This window comes from Vicia villosa, linkage group LG4 (genome assembly GCF_029867415.1).
Source record: "Vicia villosa cultivar HV-30 ecotype Madison, WI linkage group LG4, Vvil1.0, whole genome shotgun sequence".
NCBI classification, from domain to species: domain Eukaryota; kingdom Viridiplantae; phylum Streptophyta; class Magnoliopsida; order Fabales; family Fabaceae; genus Vicia; species Vicia villosa.
In genome coordinates, this window is record NC_081183.1 from 36140097 (window position 1) to 36154555 (window position 14459).

Genomic DNA, 14459 nt, shown 5'->3' on the forward strand with positions numbered 1-14459 from the left:
CAAATTCTTACTTTCAAGTGAAACTTTCTATACACATTTTCATTGAGAAATTCATTCAAAGTTTCATGCATACATTGTGAACACTTATATCCATTTTGAGAATTGTTTATTTGAAGAAGAAGATCAATTCAAGATTGATAGTGCTATACAAACTTCATCTAAATCTCTTGTAAAAATTCAAAGAAAATTATTTCCTTACTATCCAGGATTGTTGGAAGTAAGTGGTGTGTTTGAAGAGGATTGTTCTTCATCCACATTAGTGTTGATTGATTTTAAAGGTGTTAAGAACCTTTGATCACCCTATAGGTTAGATAGTAGGCATAGGCTTGTACAATAATTCTAACTATAGTGAAATCTCTTTCGTGTTTGAAAGGGGACTGGAGTACTCTCGGATTGTGAGGGGAACCAGTATATATCGTTGTGTTCTTTATCTTTTCGCTTTTATCGCTTTCATCACCATTACCAAGAAAAAGATAAAAACCATCAAAAGCCGTCAAACACTTAACCAAAAATCAGAAAAGACTTTCTCATAAAACCGATTAATTTTTGAAAACCTAATTCACCCCCCTCTTAGGCGCACTTCATACTTACATTTGGCATCAGAGCAAGTTATAGGTAACTTGTTCCTAAAGATCCAGAATGGCTTCCGCAAATCAAAATCCGGTTTTCAGAGATGGTGGTTCTAACAACAAGCCTCCATTGTTTTGTGGTGAATACTTTGACTTTTGGAAAATCCGAATGAAGGCTCATCTAGAAGCACAAGGAGAAGAAGTATGGGAGGCTGTCCTACAAGGTCCTCATGTTCCTGTAACTGTCGTTAACGGTGTTGGATCGGATAAACCTAAAGCGTCATGGGATGATAACGATAGAAAGAGGGTTTTTGCTGACAAAAAGGCGGTCAATCTCCTTCAAGGTGCTCTTAGTATGGATGAATTTTTCCGAGTATTGGCATGTACAACAGCAAAGGAAATATGGGATACTCTTGTAGAAACTCATGAAGGTACCACTGAAGTTAAAAGATCAAGATTGAATACTTTAAGCCAAGAGTACGAACTGTTTAGAATGAAGCCCGGAGAAACTATTCTCGATTTGCAAAAACGATTCGTACATTTGACAAATCACTTGAAGGCACTTGGTAAGACTCTTACTACCGAAGAACTTAATCTTAAAGTACTCAGATCCTTGACAAGGGAGTGGCAACCAAAAGTGACGGCGATATCCGAAAAGAAAAATTTATCAAAATTTACTTCCGCAACACTATTTGGAAAACTTCAAGAATATGAGACGGAACTTGGAAGATTGGAAAAGCATGAGAACTTAGAGAAGAAATCCAAAGGCATTGCATTAAAGGTAGATTCAAAAGAAAGCAAAATGAAAGATGCATCGGATGAAGATGAAAATTTCTTGCTTCTTGTAAAAAGGTTAGGCAAATTTTTTGGTAGTAAAAATAATATTGATAATACTAACTATGTCAAAAGAAAGAAATTCTCAAAGCATAAGGACAAAGAAGCATCCACTTCATCACAAGAAGTTACATGCTATGAATGTGGGAAACAAGGACACATAAAGCCGGAATGTCCAAAGCTTTCGAAGAAGAATGGATTCAAAGGCAAAAAGGAGTTCAAAAATAAAAAGGCCTACATAGCATGGGAAGATAATGAAGTAAGTTCCTCACCGGACTCCGATAGTGACGAAAGTGCAAACCTAGCACTAATGACATCACACCACTTCGACGATGAAGAAGGCGAGGTTAGTTATGATGATTCTCTTTTTGATAATGGTGCACAAGGTGCAATAGATGAATTATTAAAAGAATGCAAAATTCTCTATAAAACTATCTCATCTCAAAAGAAAATAATATCATCTTTAGAAGAGAAGGTTAAGATAATTGAAGTAGAACATAAAGATGACAAAGAAAAAATAATTAGTGTTCAAGAAGATAATGTTGCATGCAAGAATTGTGAATCACTTTCCTTCCAAATTGTCCAATTAAAACGTGTTTTAGAAAGATATGAAAAAGGGCAAATTGGATTAGAAAATGTTCTTAGCACACAAAGATACTCCAATGATAAGAGCGGACTTGGTTTCTCTAAATTTGATAAATCAAGATCCAACAAGACTATCTTTGTCAAGGCTAGTAACCAACCAATTCAAGAGAAAGTGATCAAGCCTAAAGTAATGCAACATTATCCTAAAAGGAAGAACTTTGTTAAGAAGAAATCCTATCCTCCTAGATATAGAAGTAACTTTGAACCTACTTGTTTTTATTGTGGTATTATTGGTCACACACCCAATGCTTGTTATGTAAGGAACTTTAGTGTTCCTAGTGGACATTATGTATGGGTGAAGAAAGGAACTAACTATGATGGACCCAAAGCCATTTGGGTACCTAACAAAACTTAATTTGTTTTGTAGGCATGCTTGAAGACCACCTTAAACCTATGGTATCTAGATAGTGGTTGTTCAAAGCATATGACGGGTGACCTAAACCAATTTTCAGATCTAAGGTTAAAGGCCAAGGGCTTTGTCACTTATGGAGACAACAATAAGGGAAGAATCCTTGGCAAAGGCAAAGTTGGTGCACCACCTTTCACATCCATTGAAGATGTTCTTTATGTTGAAGGACTAAAGCATAATCTTCTAAGCATTAGCCAACTTTGTGACAAAGGCTTCAAGATCAAATTCACCAAAGAGGAATGCTTGATCATCGATGAAGTCACCAATGAGGTAAAACTCAAAGGTACAAGAATTAATAACATTTTTATGATTTCTTTAAATGATTTATCTTTGAAAGTAAAATGTCTTTTGGTAAACAATAATGAATCATGGTTATGGCATAAAAGAGCAGCCCATATTCATATGGATCATTTAAATAAGTTAATCAAACATGATCTTGTTATTGGCTTACCTAAGATAAAGTTTGTCAAAGATAAACTATGTGATGCTTGTCAAAAGGGAAAGCAAACCAAATCATCTTTCAAACCAAAGAATGTGGTGACTACAACAAGACCACTTCAATTGTTGCATATGGATTTATTTGGTCCATCAAGGACAAGAAGCTTCGGAGGTAATGTATACGCTTTAGTTATTGTTGATGATTATTCTAGATATTCTTGGACTTTGTTTCTTGTGCAGAAAAGTGATGCTTTTAAAGCTTTTAAGAAGTATGCAAAACAAATCCAAAATGAAAAATCATTAAAGATTGTATCCATAAGAAGTGATCATGGTGGAGAGTTTCAAAATGCATCATTTGAAGAATTTTGTGAAGAACATGGTATCTCTCATAATTTTTCAACACCAAAAACTCCACAACAAAATGGAGTAGTTGAAAGGAAAAATAGGTTTCTAGTAGAACTTGCAAGAACAATGCTTAGTGATGCAAATCTTCCTAAATATTTTTGGGCGGATGCGGTTAGTACGGCATGTTATGTTGGAAATCGAGTAATCATTAGACCTATCTTAAAGAAGACTCCATATGAACTCTTCAAAGGAAGAAAGCCAAACATTGCTCACTTTCACATTTTTGGATGCAAGTGCTTTGTTCTCAACAATGACAAAGACAATCTTGGTAAGTTTGATGAGAAATCTGACGAAGGTATATTTCTTGGTTATTCTCTTTCTAGTAAAGCATATAGAATTTATAATAAAAGAACTTTAACTATTGAAGAATCCATGCATGTATCCTTTGATGAGACTAACACCTCCAAAGAGGAAATAGTTGTTTGTGATGATGATGATCCTTTAGATTTACCCTCGGAAGAACTTTCAAATGATACAATTGTGAAGGCACCGGAAGTTCAACAAGAAAGTGTTCAACAAGAAAGTGTACCACAAGAAACTAACACCAACGATCTACCAAAAGAATGGAGAACTCATAGAGATCATCCTATTGATAAAGTTATTGGTGATATTAGCCAAGGAGTTGCAACAAGATTAAATCTTAAAGATGCTTGCTTACACATGGCTTTTGTTTCTCAAATTGAACCTTCCAAAGTTGATGAAGCCTTAGGAGACGATCAATGGATAAATGCAATGCAAGAAGAATTAAATCAATTCGAGAGAAATCAAGTTTGGGAACTTGTTCCTAGACCAAGTAATAAACACATCATAGGTACTCGATGGGTGTTTAAAAACAAACTTGATGAGAATGGTATAATTGTTCGAAACAAAGCAAGATTGGTGGCCCAAGGTTACAATCAAGAAGAAGGAATCGACTTTGAAGAAACATTTGCTCCGGTTGCAAGGTTAGAAGCTATTCGTCTTTTACTTGCTTATGCATGTTCATTAAATTTTCAGCTTTATCAAATGGACGTCAAGAGCGCATTCTTGAATGGCTACATCAATGAAGAAGTCTATGTCAAACAACCCCCGGGATTTGAAGACTTCAAGAATCCTTCACATGTCTTTAAGTTGAGAAAGGCTCTTTATGGATTAAAGCAAGCACCTAGAGCATGGTATGATAGACTTAGCAATTTTTTGTGTGAAAAAGGTTTCGAAAAGGGTAAGGTTGATAAAACTTTGTTCATTAAGAAAATCAAAAGTAACACTTTATTGGTTCAAGTCTATGTTGATGATATCATTTTTGGATCGACTAACAAAGAAATGTGTGAGGAATTCTCATTGATGATGCAAGGAGAATTCGAGATGTCTATGATGGGAAAGATGAACTACTTTCTTGGACTACAAATTAAGCAACTCAAAGATGGAATCTTTATCAATCAATCTAAATATTGTAAAGAACTATTGAAAAAGTTTGATATGGACAATTGTAAAGCGATGAATACTCCAATGGGCTCCGGTACATATGTTGATCAAGATGAATCCGGTACTCCAATTGATATTACCAAGTATCGAGGTATGATTGGTTCTTTATTGTATTTGACGGCAAGCCGTCCTGACATAATGTTTAGTGTTTGTCTTTGTGCTCGCTTTCAAGCAAATCCAAAGGAATCACATCTTATGGCAGTTAAAAGGATCATGAAGTATCTCAAAGGAACGACCAACGTTGGCTTATGGTATCCTAAAGGTAGTGTTTGCAATTTAATTGGTTATTCTGACGCGGATTATGCAGGTGTTAGCTGAAGATTTCGTTTCATATTGTTTGTCCTTCGAAGAGGTTGAGAATCGAAGGAAGAGATGGTTATTGATGGCCGTCCCTTAAAAAGTAAAAGAATGGCTACTGATGGTCATGCCTCGAAGATACAGACTTCTAAGTTCGTTGAAGATAGTGAACACTGAAAGACTAATGAAAGCGTATGTCTTCGGGACTTAGACAAAATTTATAAAGTATATATTTAAGTGTTACTACTTAGCGTGTTTTCATAGTGTTTTTACACTGCCACGCGTCGAAGACGGACTCAGGCGGGAAGATTTGAAATTCGAAGACAGTATCGTAACTGTCCAAATACAGATGGCTTCGCTGGAAGTTCTGATGAGAAACGTGGCAGCAGATTAGTGTAGGACCGTTAAGGTCGAAACTAGTATAAATAGGGGTCTTTATGTTAGGATTCCGTGTGTTCATTTTGTACAAATCACTCACATATTTACTCAAGTATCAAGTGTTACGAGAAAGAGTTCGCTGAGAAAATGTACGTATGACACCACCATTTTAATACATGTGTATTGTATTTCATTTTCGAATACATTTCTGAGTTACTGCATTCCATTTATTTCTTGTCATTTACATTCCTGTATCTTTATTTTACTTTCGAATTTACTTTCATGATCATTTACTTTTAAAGTCCTTAACGTTTCTGCAGTTTAAGATTCTTTATGTTTTAACAATTTTTAAGTTTCATATGTTATGTTATTTATTTTTCTTGTTGAAGTTATAATTACATATAACGAAGCAATTACCAAGATTCTTGAATCGAACAATACTCATCGAAGAGGACAAATTACGAATATGATTCAAATGAACATTGATAACAATCTTCTTGACTATGTGTCCTAGGATCAATCTAGTCGATCCTGCAAGTAACCAAATCATATTTATTATAGTTTGGAAGACTAGCGGTTGTTTACCGGAAATCACCGTAAACAAATTGGCACGCCCAGTGGGACAGTGTCACGCGGATTGTTTTAATCAATTATTTTGTTTTTGTCTAGACAATATCAAGACCTTGTATGAACCTTAGGAACGGTAAATTAAAAGACAGTGCACAACCGATTCCCAAACGAAGGTACAACAGGAAAATGGCTGTTACGGCCAGTGCAGGGGGTGATCAGGATCCCCTACAAGGTTCAGGATCAGGAGCGGCAAATTCGACTTCCAGTCAGGGAACACAGAATACGACGGGTCCAAACGGATCGAGACCTGCAGACAATTCCCAGACTGCGCCTGAAAATACTACAGGACATTCAGGAACTGTTCCAGTTTCGGCATCGACAACCGCACCCTCATCTACAAGTGCAGATGATGTACTGTATCCCTGGACAAACGCTGCAAACAATTCATTGGGTCAAGGCACAAGTTCTGGCTTCGAATGGAGACCAAATAGTCCATATGGAATGCCATACCCATTCCCATTTGGAACAGACGTCCGAGGGGCAAGACCTATAAACACCTCAACTCATAATACGACATTTTCACCAAATGTTAGTTCAGTGGGTCGAAGTGGACGCAACACTAATTTTTCTACCCAAATACCCAATTTCACCACAAATAACCAAGCAGCATTTCGACAAGAAATGGATGCAAGCAACCATGATATGGTAGGGGTTTTGGCCAGAGAACTAACTTCAGTCTTGAACCCACTAATGGCAAATGTTACTACGACAAATAGAGAAAACGTAGAAATTTTCCAAAAGATATCATCGCAAATGAATCGAATGGCAGAATTCATGGGAGTACCACCACCTAAAAGGAAAGACAAACAGCCTGTGAATCAAGAAGAGAGGCCTATTTTGGAATGTGTGCAAGATATGGTTCCCCCACCTAGGACGGTTCCTAGGGATATAGGCCCCTCACGAAGGACGGAGTCGTTCGAAAAGACTCCGGTAATTAACGTGGAGGATTCAAGTCAAAGGACCGTCCCCTTTCAACAAGAAATGGAGGAAGAACGACCCAGATTGAGGATTTTGGGTAGAGACGATCATCCAGATGAGATTGTCCAAAGAGTTAGAAGAGAAAATCTGGCCACAGAAAATAATTTAACTGCCATGATAGAAAAGGTTATGGCCAATAATGGCCTTAGTACTGGACTCAGACGTCCAAATTATACATCCCCTATATCAGATTATATCATGCAAACAGAATTGCCTAGGGGAACTAAGGTTCCTAAATTCACAAAATTTTCTGGCGAAACTAATGAGTCAACTGTGGAACATATTGCTAGATATTTAACAGAAGCAGGAGACTTAGCGGGAAACGAGGATCTAAGGATTAAATATTTCCCTAGTTCGCTGACAAAAAATGCGTTTATTTGGTTCACTACTTTGCCACCAAATTCGATAGACGCATGGGCATACTTAGAAAGGTTGTTCCACGAGCAATTCTACATGGGTCAAACTAAGATAAGTCTGAAAGAATTGGCCAGTGTTAAAAGAAAATTCGCAGAGACAATTGATGACTACTTAAATAGGTTCCGCCTGTTGAAATCAAGATGTTTTACAACGGTTCCGGAACATGAACTCGTCGAAATGGCTGCGGGTGGTTTGGATTATTCAATAAGAAAGAAACTAGATACCCAATACCTCAGGGACATGGCCCAATTAGCAGATAGGGTTCGACAGGTCGAACGCCTGAAGGCGGAAAAAGCTAGGGCAAATAAAAGCTATAAGAAAGAAAGAGTGGCGTACGTCGAAGCCGAGAATGTTGATGAGGAGTCTTTCAATGACTCATATAGCCCTGAAGAAGTCGAAATAGACTTGGCTGAATTAAAAGAAGCGCCACCTTATGCTTGCAAATTGTTAAATCCAGCAAATGGAAAAAACCCAGTAGAAAATGATAAGAATGATAGGTTCCCTAAGAAAACTTATACATTTGACATTACCAAATGTGATGAAATATTTGATTTACTGGTAAAAGATGGCCAAATGATACTACCCCCAAATTCCAAAATTCCTCCGTTGGAACAACGGAAGAAAAGAGGTTTCTGTAAATATCATGGTTTTTTAGGCCATAAAACTTCTCAATGTTTTCTTTTCAGGGATCTAATTCAAAATGCTCTCAATGATGGAAGGTTGAAGTTTGCTGACAAAACCAAGAATCAAATGAGGGTAGATTCAAATCCTCTGAACATTGCTGACGCTAGCCTCTGTGAGGTAGAAGATATCAACATGGTGGAGGCGTCTGAAGTCGAAGTTGTAGAAACTAAATCAAAGTTCAATGGAAAGCAGGCTACTGAAAGCCTAAATGGTGACATAATCTTCAATACTGATGTTGAAGAATCTTCCAAGGCAGAGATAACTGAAGCCTCGAAGGAAGAAAGCAGCGAGGCCACTGAAGACCTCAGGATGAAACTCCAGAAAATACAAATCTCTAAAGTTCCTCCAGTAGCAGTTAACATGGTCAGTGCCAGACGCCCAGTGTCTGAGTTTGGCGAATTAGAGACTTGGTTAACAAGGCAAAATGGGGGCATCGAAGCTCCACAAAAAACTGAAAGCCTCAAAGAATATCTTTGGAAATGTCACGAGAGAAGCGGTGGTAAGCAATGGATGTGTCCAAGGTGCTCGATCATGCTGAATCGAAGAGTCGAAGCCAACTTCGAGAGGGCTCGGCGCGAAAGATGGGAACATCCAGGAAGAGAGCCAAATCCCCTGCTACAACTATATCCAAAGATGGATGAAAGCTTGGTAGGATTTTTGGTCAGATGCCACAAAGGAAACACTGAAGTTGCTCTGTGTCCCAGATGTGGGGCAGTCTATGATGAAAGACTCGCACGATCATTCGAACGCATATACTGCCATATGAGTAGGGAAACTCAGGGGTTGCATCCTAACCTTTATGGTTTCGACATATGGACTCCGACAAAGAGGCCTGATAGTCCACACCCTAGAGCTCGAAGAGTGACTTTCAAAGTCCCTGCGAATGCACCCAGGGATAGGTGGATACAAGCTAATGCAAGAACCAACAAATGGCGAAGCTGGGACCAAGGAGGAAGAACTGCAATGGCATATAGGAAACAATTTCAAAGACCAAATCGAGAGGCGAATCGATTGAAGAATTATAAGGGAAAAAATCCTATGTCTCGATCCCAGTGGAGAAGGCATCAGAGGATAAAAAAGTCTCAGAAGGAATACAGGCCAAGAGAAGTTGGAGAATCTAGTAGCAACCAAGTCTCATACCAGGGGGCAAAGTTAAACAAACCTCCAGGGAACGCAGGTTGTTCGAAGCTGAGAAACTCTTAGATGAAGAAGAGAAGATGCGTTCAAATTCCTGGAAAGAAGAGGATAGAATGACAAATGATTTTGATTCCGATGGAGTGTCATCCATAAATCTTAATTGTAATGTAGTATCTGTACTCCCTCACGAGTTTAACCAGGAAGTTGAAGTAGAAGACTGCGAAGAGGCTGATATCGAAGAAATGACAAAACACAGACCTGTGTGTTACTATGTGCTGAATAATGGTGCAGTAGAAGAACAGAATGCTTTCTTCGAAAGACCAGATGAGGGTATGCGAAACCACTTGAAGCCACTTTACATCAGGGCGAAGATTGAGAATATTGGTATTAATAAAGTCTTAGTTGATGGAGGAGCAGCAGTGAACCTAATGCCTCAATATATGCTGAAAAGAATTGGTATGTTCGATACAGATATAAGGCCACATAACATGGTCTTATCTAATTATGAAGGCAAAATAGGACAAACACTGGGAGTTGTTCAAGTCAATTTGACAGTAGGCTCAGTTACGAGGCCAACCATGTTTATGGTTATATAAGCAAAAGCAAACTACAACCTTTTGCTTGGTAGAGAATGGATTCATGGTGTAGCAGCTGTACCCTCAACAATGCATCAGAGGGTGACGATTTGGAGAGAAGATGGTATAATGGAGAATATCGAAGGTGATCAGAGTTTCTACATGGCTGAAGTCAACCAGGTAAATAGAACCAACTTCGATAGGAACCTGGCAAACATAGGTCCTTGTCATGCTGCTGAAGAGATGTATGCTCCAAATAGAAATGCATTGTACTATTTGTCTTTACACCCAAATGGATTCCAATGGGATAGGGAGATCATGGATGGTCCACCAGATCCAGCACCATTGGAGAATTATCAGACAGTACGGCCAACAGGCTGGGATGATGACGGTAATAATGTCTGAGTCTGTGTTCTTCGAAAAGATTTCGGCCTATGTGGCCGAGAACAAAAGAAAGGCGGCTCTCGAAGCCGAACTATCAAGTACAAAGATAGATACAGTTCCAATCAAGGAAGGAACAACAGAATTGGAGATACGTACGAGTTTCGAATTCCCTGAAGACACGACTCCAGTTGAAGAGATCATAAGAGAAGAACCAAGTCAGAGGTTAGATGCAATATACGACGAAGAACCTTTGGGATTTGAGAAAGACCCAATGGCGTCGAACATAAAGATGTTGGCCCAAGATCCCCTTGAAGAAGTAAATCTTGGAGACAATGATCAAAAGAGAATAACATACATCAGCGCGAAACTAGAGCCTGAGTTGAAAGCAACGATCATCAAAATGTTGAAAGACAACAGAGATTGTTTTGCTTGGGATTATGATGAGATGCCTGGTCTCGGAAGAGACTTAGTCGAATTGAAATTACCAATAAAAGAAGGGAAGAAGCCAATAAAGCAAACTCCCAGAAGATTCGCGCCAGAGATTCACTCGAAGATTAAGACAGAAGTCGAAAGACTCTTGCGTTGCAAATTTATCCGAACTACAAGGCAGGTGATTTCTTGGGTTTCGTAGTCCACAAAAAAGGGATAGAAATCAACCAAAACAAGACAAAAGCCATTATGGAAACTAAGTCTCCATCCACGAAGAAAGAATTGCAGTCTTTATTGGGTAAGATAAATTTCTTGAGAAGATTTATCTCTAACTTAAGTGGACGCACCCAAGCTTTCTCGCCCCTATTACGGCTTAAACAAGGAAAGTTCGAATGGAGTGCAGAACATCAAGAAGCTTTCGATCAAATAAAGCAATACTTGACGTGTCCACCAATTCTCATTCCCCCGAATGGGAAGAAGCACATGCGCCTGTATATCTCAGCATCAGATAAAACAATAGGCAGCATGTTAGCCCAAGAAGATGAGAACGGCATCGAAAGAGCCATTTATTACTTAAGTAGAGTACTCAATGATGCAGAGACTAGATATACTGATATAGAAAAACTCTGCCTTTGTTTGTATTTCTCTTGTATCAAACTTAAGTATTATATAAAGCCAGTTGACGTCTATGTTTCATCTCATTGTGATGTTATTAAACACATGTTATCTAAGCCAATACTACACAGTCGGATTGGCAAGTGGGCTTTAGCCCTTACTGAATATTCATTAATATTTCAGCCTCTCAAGGCAATGAAAGGTCAAAATTGTGTCAGATTTCATTGTTGACCATGCGGTGGTTGAGAATCATCAGCATTATGTGGATTTGAAACCTTGGAAGTTATATTTCGATGGTTCAACACATAGAGAGGGTACTGGTGTTGGAATATTGATAATTTCTCCTGATGGAATTCCAACAAAGCTCAAGTATAAAATTGAAGGTCCATTATGCTCCAATAATGAAGCTGAATATGAAGCATTGATTGCTGGACTTGAGGCTTTGTTAGAATTGGGGGCAACCAGAGTCGAAATTAAAGGAGACTCCGAATTGGTCATCAAGCAATTGACAAAAGAGTACAAGTGTATCAAAGAGAATTTGATCATGTATTTTGTTATTGCAAATAGGCTACTCAAGAAATTTGAATATGTGGAATTAAAACACGTATCAAGAGTGAATAACGAGGAAGCAAACGACTTGGCACAATTAGCCTCAGGATATAAAGTATCAAAAGAAAAGTTGGAAGAATTGATTGAAGTAAGAGGAAGAGCAATGTTTACTAAACTTTCGCCAAGTGATCTGGAGAACTCACGATTGGGTTATGCCAACAAAGAACAATTCGAGGTACTGTATATAGATTCATTAACAGACACAGATTGGAGGAGTCCAATTATTAACTATCTGAAAAATCCTTCGACGGATACAGACAGAAAAATCAAGTATAGAGCCCTGTCATATTATCTGATGGGAAATGAATTGTTCAAGAAAACTCCTGAAGGGGTATTGTTAAAATGCTTGGGAGAAGCAGAAGCATACTTGGCTCTGTCGAACGTACATAGTGGGGCATGTGGTGCACATCAAGCAGGGCACAAAATGAAATGGCTTTTGTTTCGATATGGGATGTATTGGCCTTCGATGTTAAAAGATTGCATAGAATTTGCAAAAGGGTGCCAAGAATGCCAAGAACACGCAGGTATCCAACACGCCCCAGCAAACAAACTAAGTACGATAGTAAAACCATGGCCTTTTAGGGGATGGGCACTAGATTTGATTGGAGAAATTCACCCCAAGTCCTCTAAAGGTCAAAGATACATTTTGGTGGGAATAGACTATTTCACAAAATGGGTCGAAGCAATACCGCTGGCAAATGTGGATCAAGAGGCTGTGATTGAGTTTATTCAAAAACATATTATATATAGGTTTGGAATCCCAGAAAGCATAACAACGGATCAGGGATCAGTCTTTACTGGACGAAAAATGCAAGACTTTGCCAGAGAAATAGGTTTCAAGTTATTTACTTCTACACCTTATTATGCTCAAGCAAATGGCCAGGTTGAAGCAGCAAATAAAGTAATAATTGGCCTTATTAAGAAACATGTAGGAAAGAAACCCAAGAATTGGCATAAGACTTTAGATCAGGCACTTTGGGCTTGTCGAACATCTCCAAAAGAAGCCACAAATACAACTCCTTTTCAGTTAACGTTTGGACATGACGCAGTACTTCCAATTGAGATATGTTTGCAATCAGTAAGAATACAAAGGCAAGCAGACATTCCTCCCAACGTATACTGGGAATTAATGATGAACGAGTTGGTAGATTTGGACGAAGACAGGCTTCGAGCATTGGAAATGATAAAGAGGCAAAAGGAAAGAGTGTCCAGAGCATATAACAAAAAGGTGAAAGGTAAAACTTTTGTTAATAATGATCTAGTTTGGAAAGTTATTCTACCTATAGATCGAAAGAATCAGGCACTTGGTAAATGGTCCCCACATTGGGAAGGACCCTTTCGAATCATAAAAGTATTCTCGAACAATGCCTACGAAATAGAAGAGTTAGCAGAAGATCGCAGGATCTTAAGAGTGAACGGGAAATACTTGAAGAGATATAAACCTAGCATGCATGAAGTAAAGATTGCAAAGACGTAGACACTCAAAGTACTACGAAAAGCCAAAATGGTCAGGCATGTGTCAAAATATACTTCACATTGATCAAAATGGCTTTAGAATCAGAAAGAATTATGGAAAGAAAATCAAAACACCAAAATATTCTTTTCATTGCAAGCATGGAAATACATTTCATTACAAAAAGATCCAGAAATAGGATCTGAGATTACAAAAAGAGAGGAAGGCATAGACATATAAAAAGATTAAACCTAGACTCGCTAGTTAATTCTGGCGTCTAGACCTTCCAGAGATAGCACAGGAACAGGTTCAGCTTCGAACATGTCCCTAGCCCCAGAATCACGCATTCTTCTCACTACGCCTTTCTTGAGAAAAATGTAACTAAGGAGTCTCCCGTATGGAAGACAAGTTACACTTTCTCGACGGTCCACGCCGATAGCAACAGCTTTGACAAGACCTTTGAAGATCATCAAAGGTATGTTAATCTTTCTTCCCCGAATACCACAGAGAATAAACTCCAGATCTTCAACCATGATGTTATTCTCATCAATCACCCGAGGTTGAAAGTTGCCTACGAGCATTTGGTGCCAAATCCTGATGGTTTGTGCGCTGTAGCGATCACTATCCACGAGTGTTCTCAACATGATATGAGTAGTCATGCTGAAAACATTATCATCACAAGTTGCTCCGGAGTTATTGCATCTTATGAGATTGGCAATAGTGGTGGGGGTAATGCTAAGGTGAGCATGTCGAACGGATGAATCAATGGTGGCTCTACCTTCAGGGTCCATGCGTAAAGACGCATTCATCCAAAACTCTGCCACCATATTAGGGTAGATGGCACCCTCCAGGACTTCCTCAAAGTAGAAGTTCAGTTCCTGATTAGCAAAGAGGTTTTCAATGTTAATGAAATGACGAACAAGTTCATCCTCATCAAGTCTGAACTCACCCTTGATGAGAGCTTTGAGATCGTTAAAGGAAAGAATTCCAGCCATTTCAGGGAAAAATGGTGTTTGAGAGGAAAGAGTTGTGTTTTCTCTTTTTTCTGTGTTTTGGTTTGGGGAAGAAATACTTGAATGAAGAAATAAAAGTGATATGGAACCCTTTAT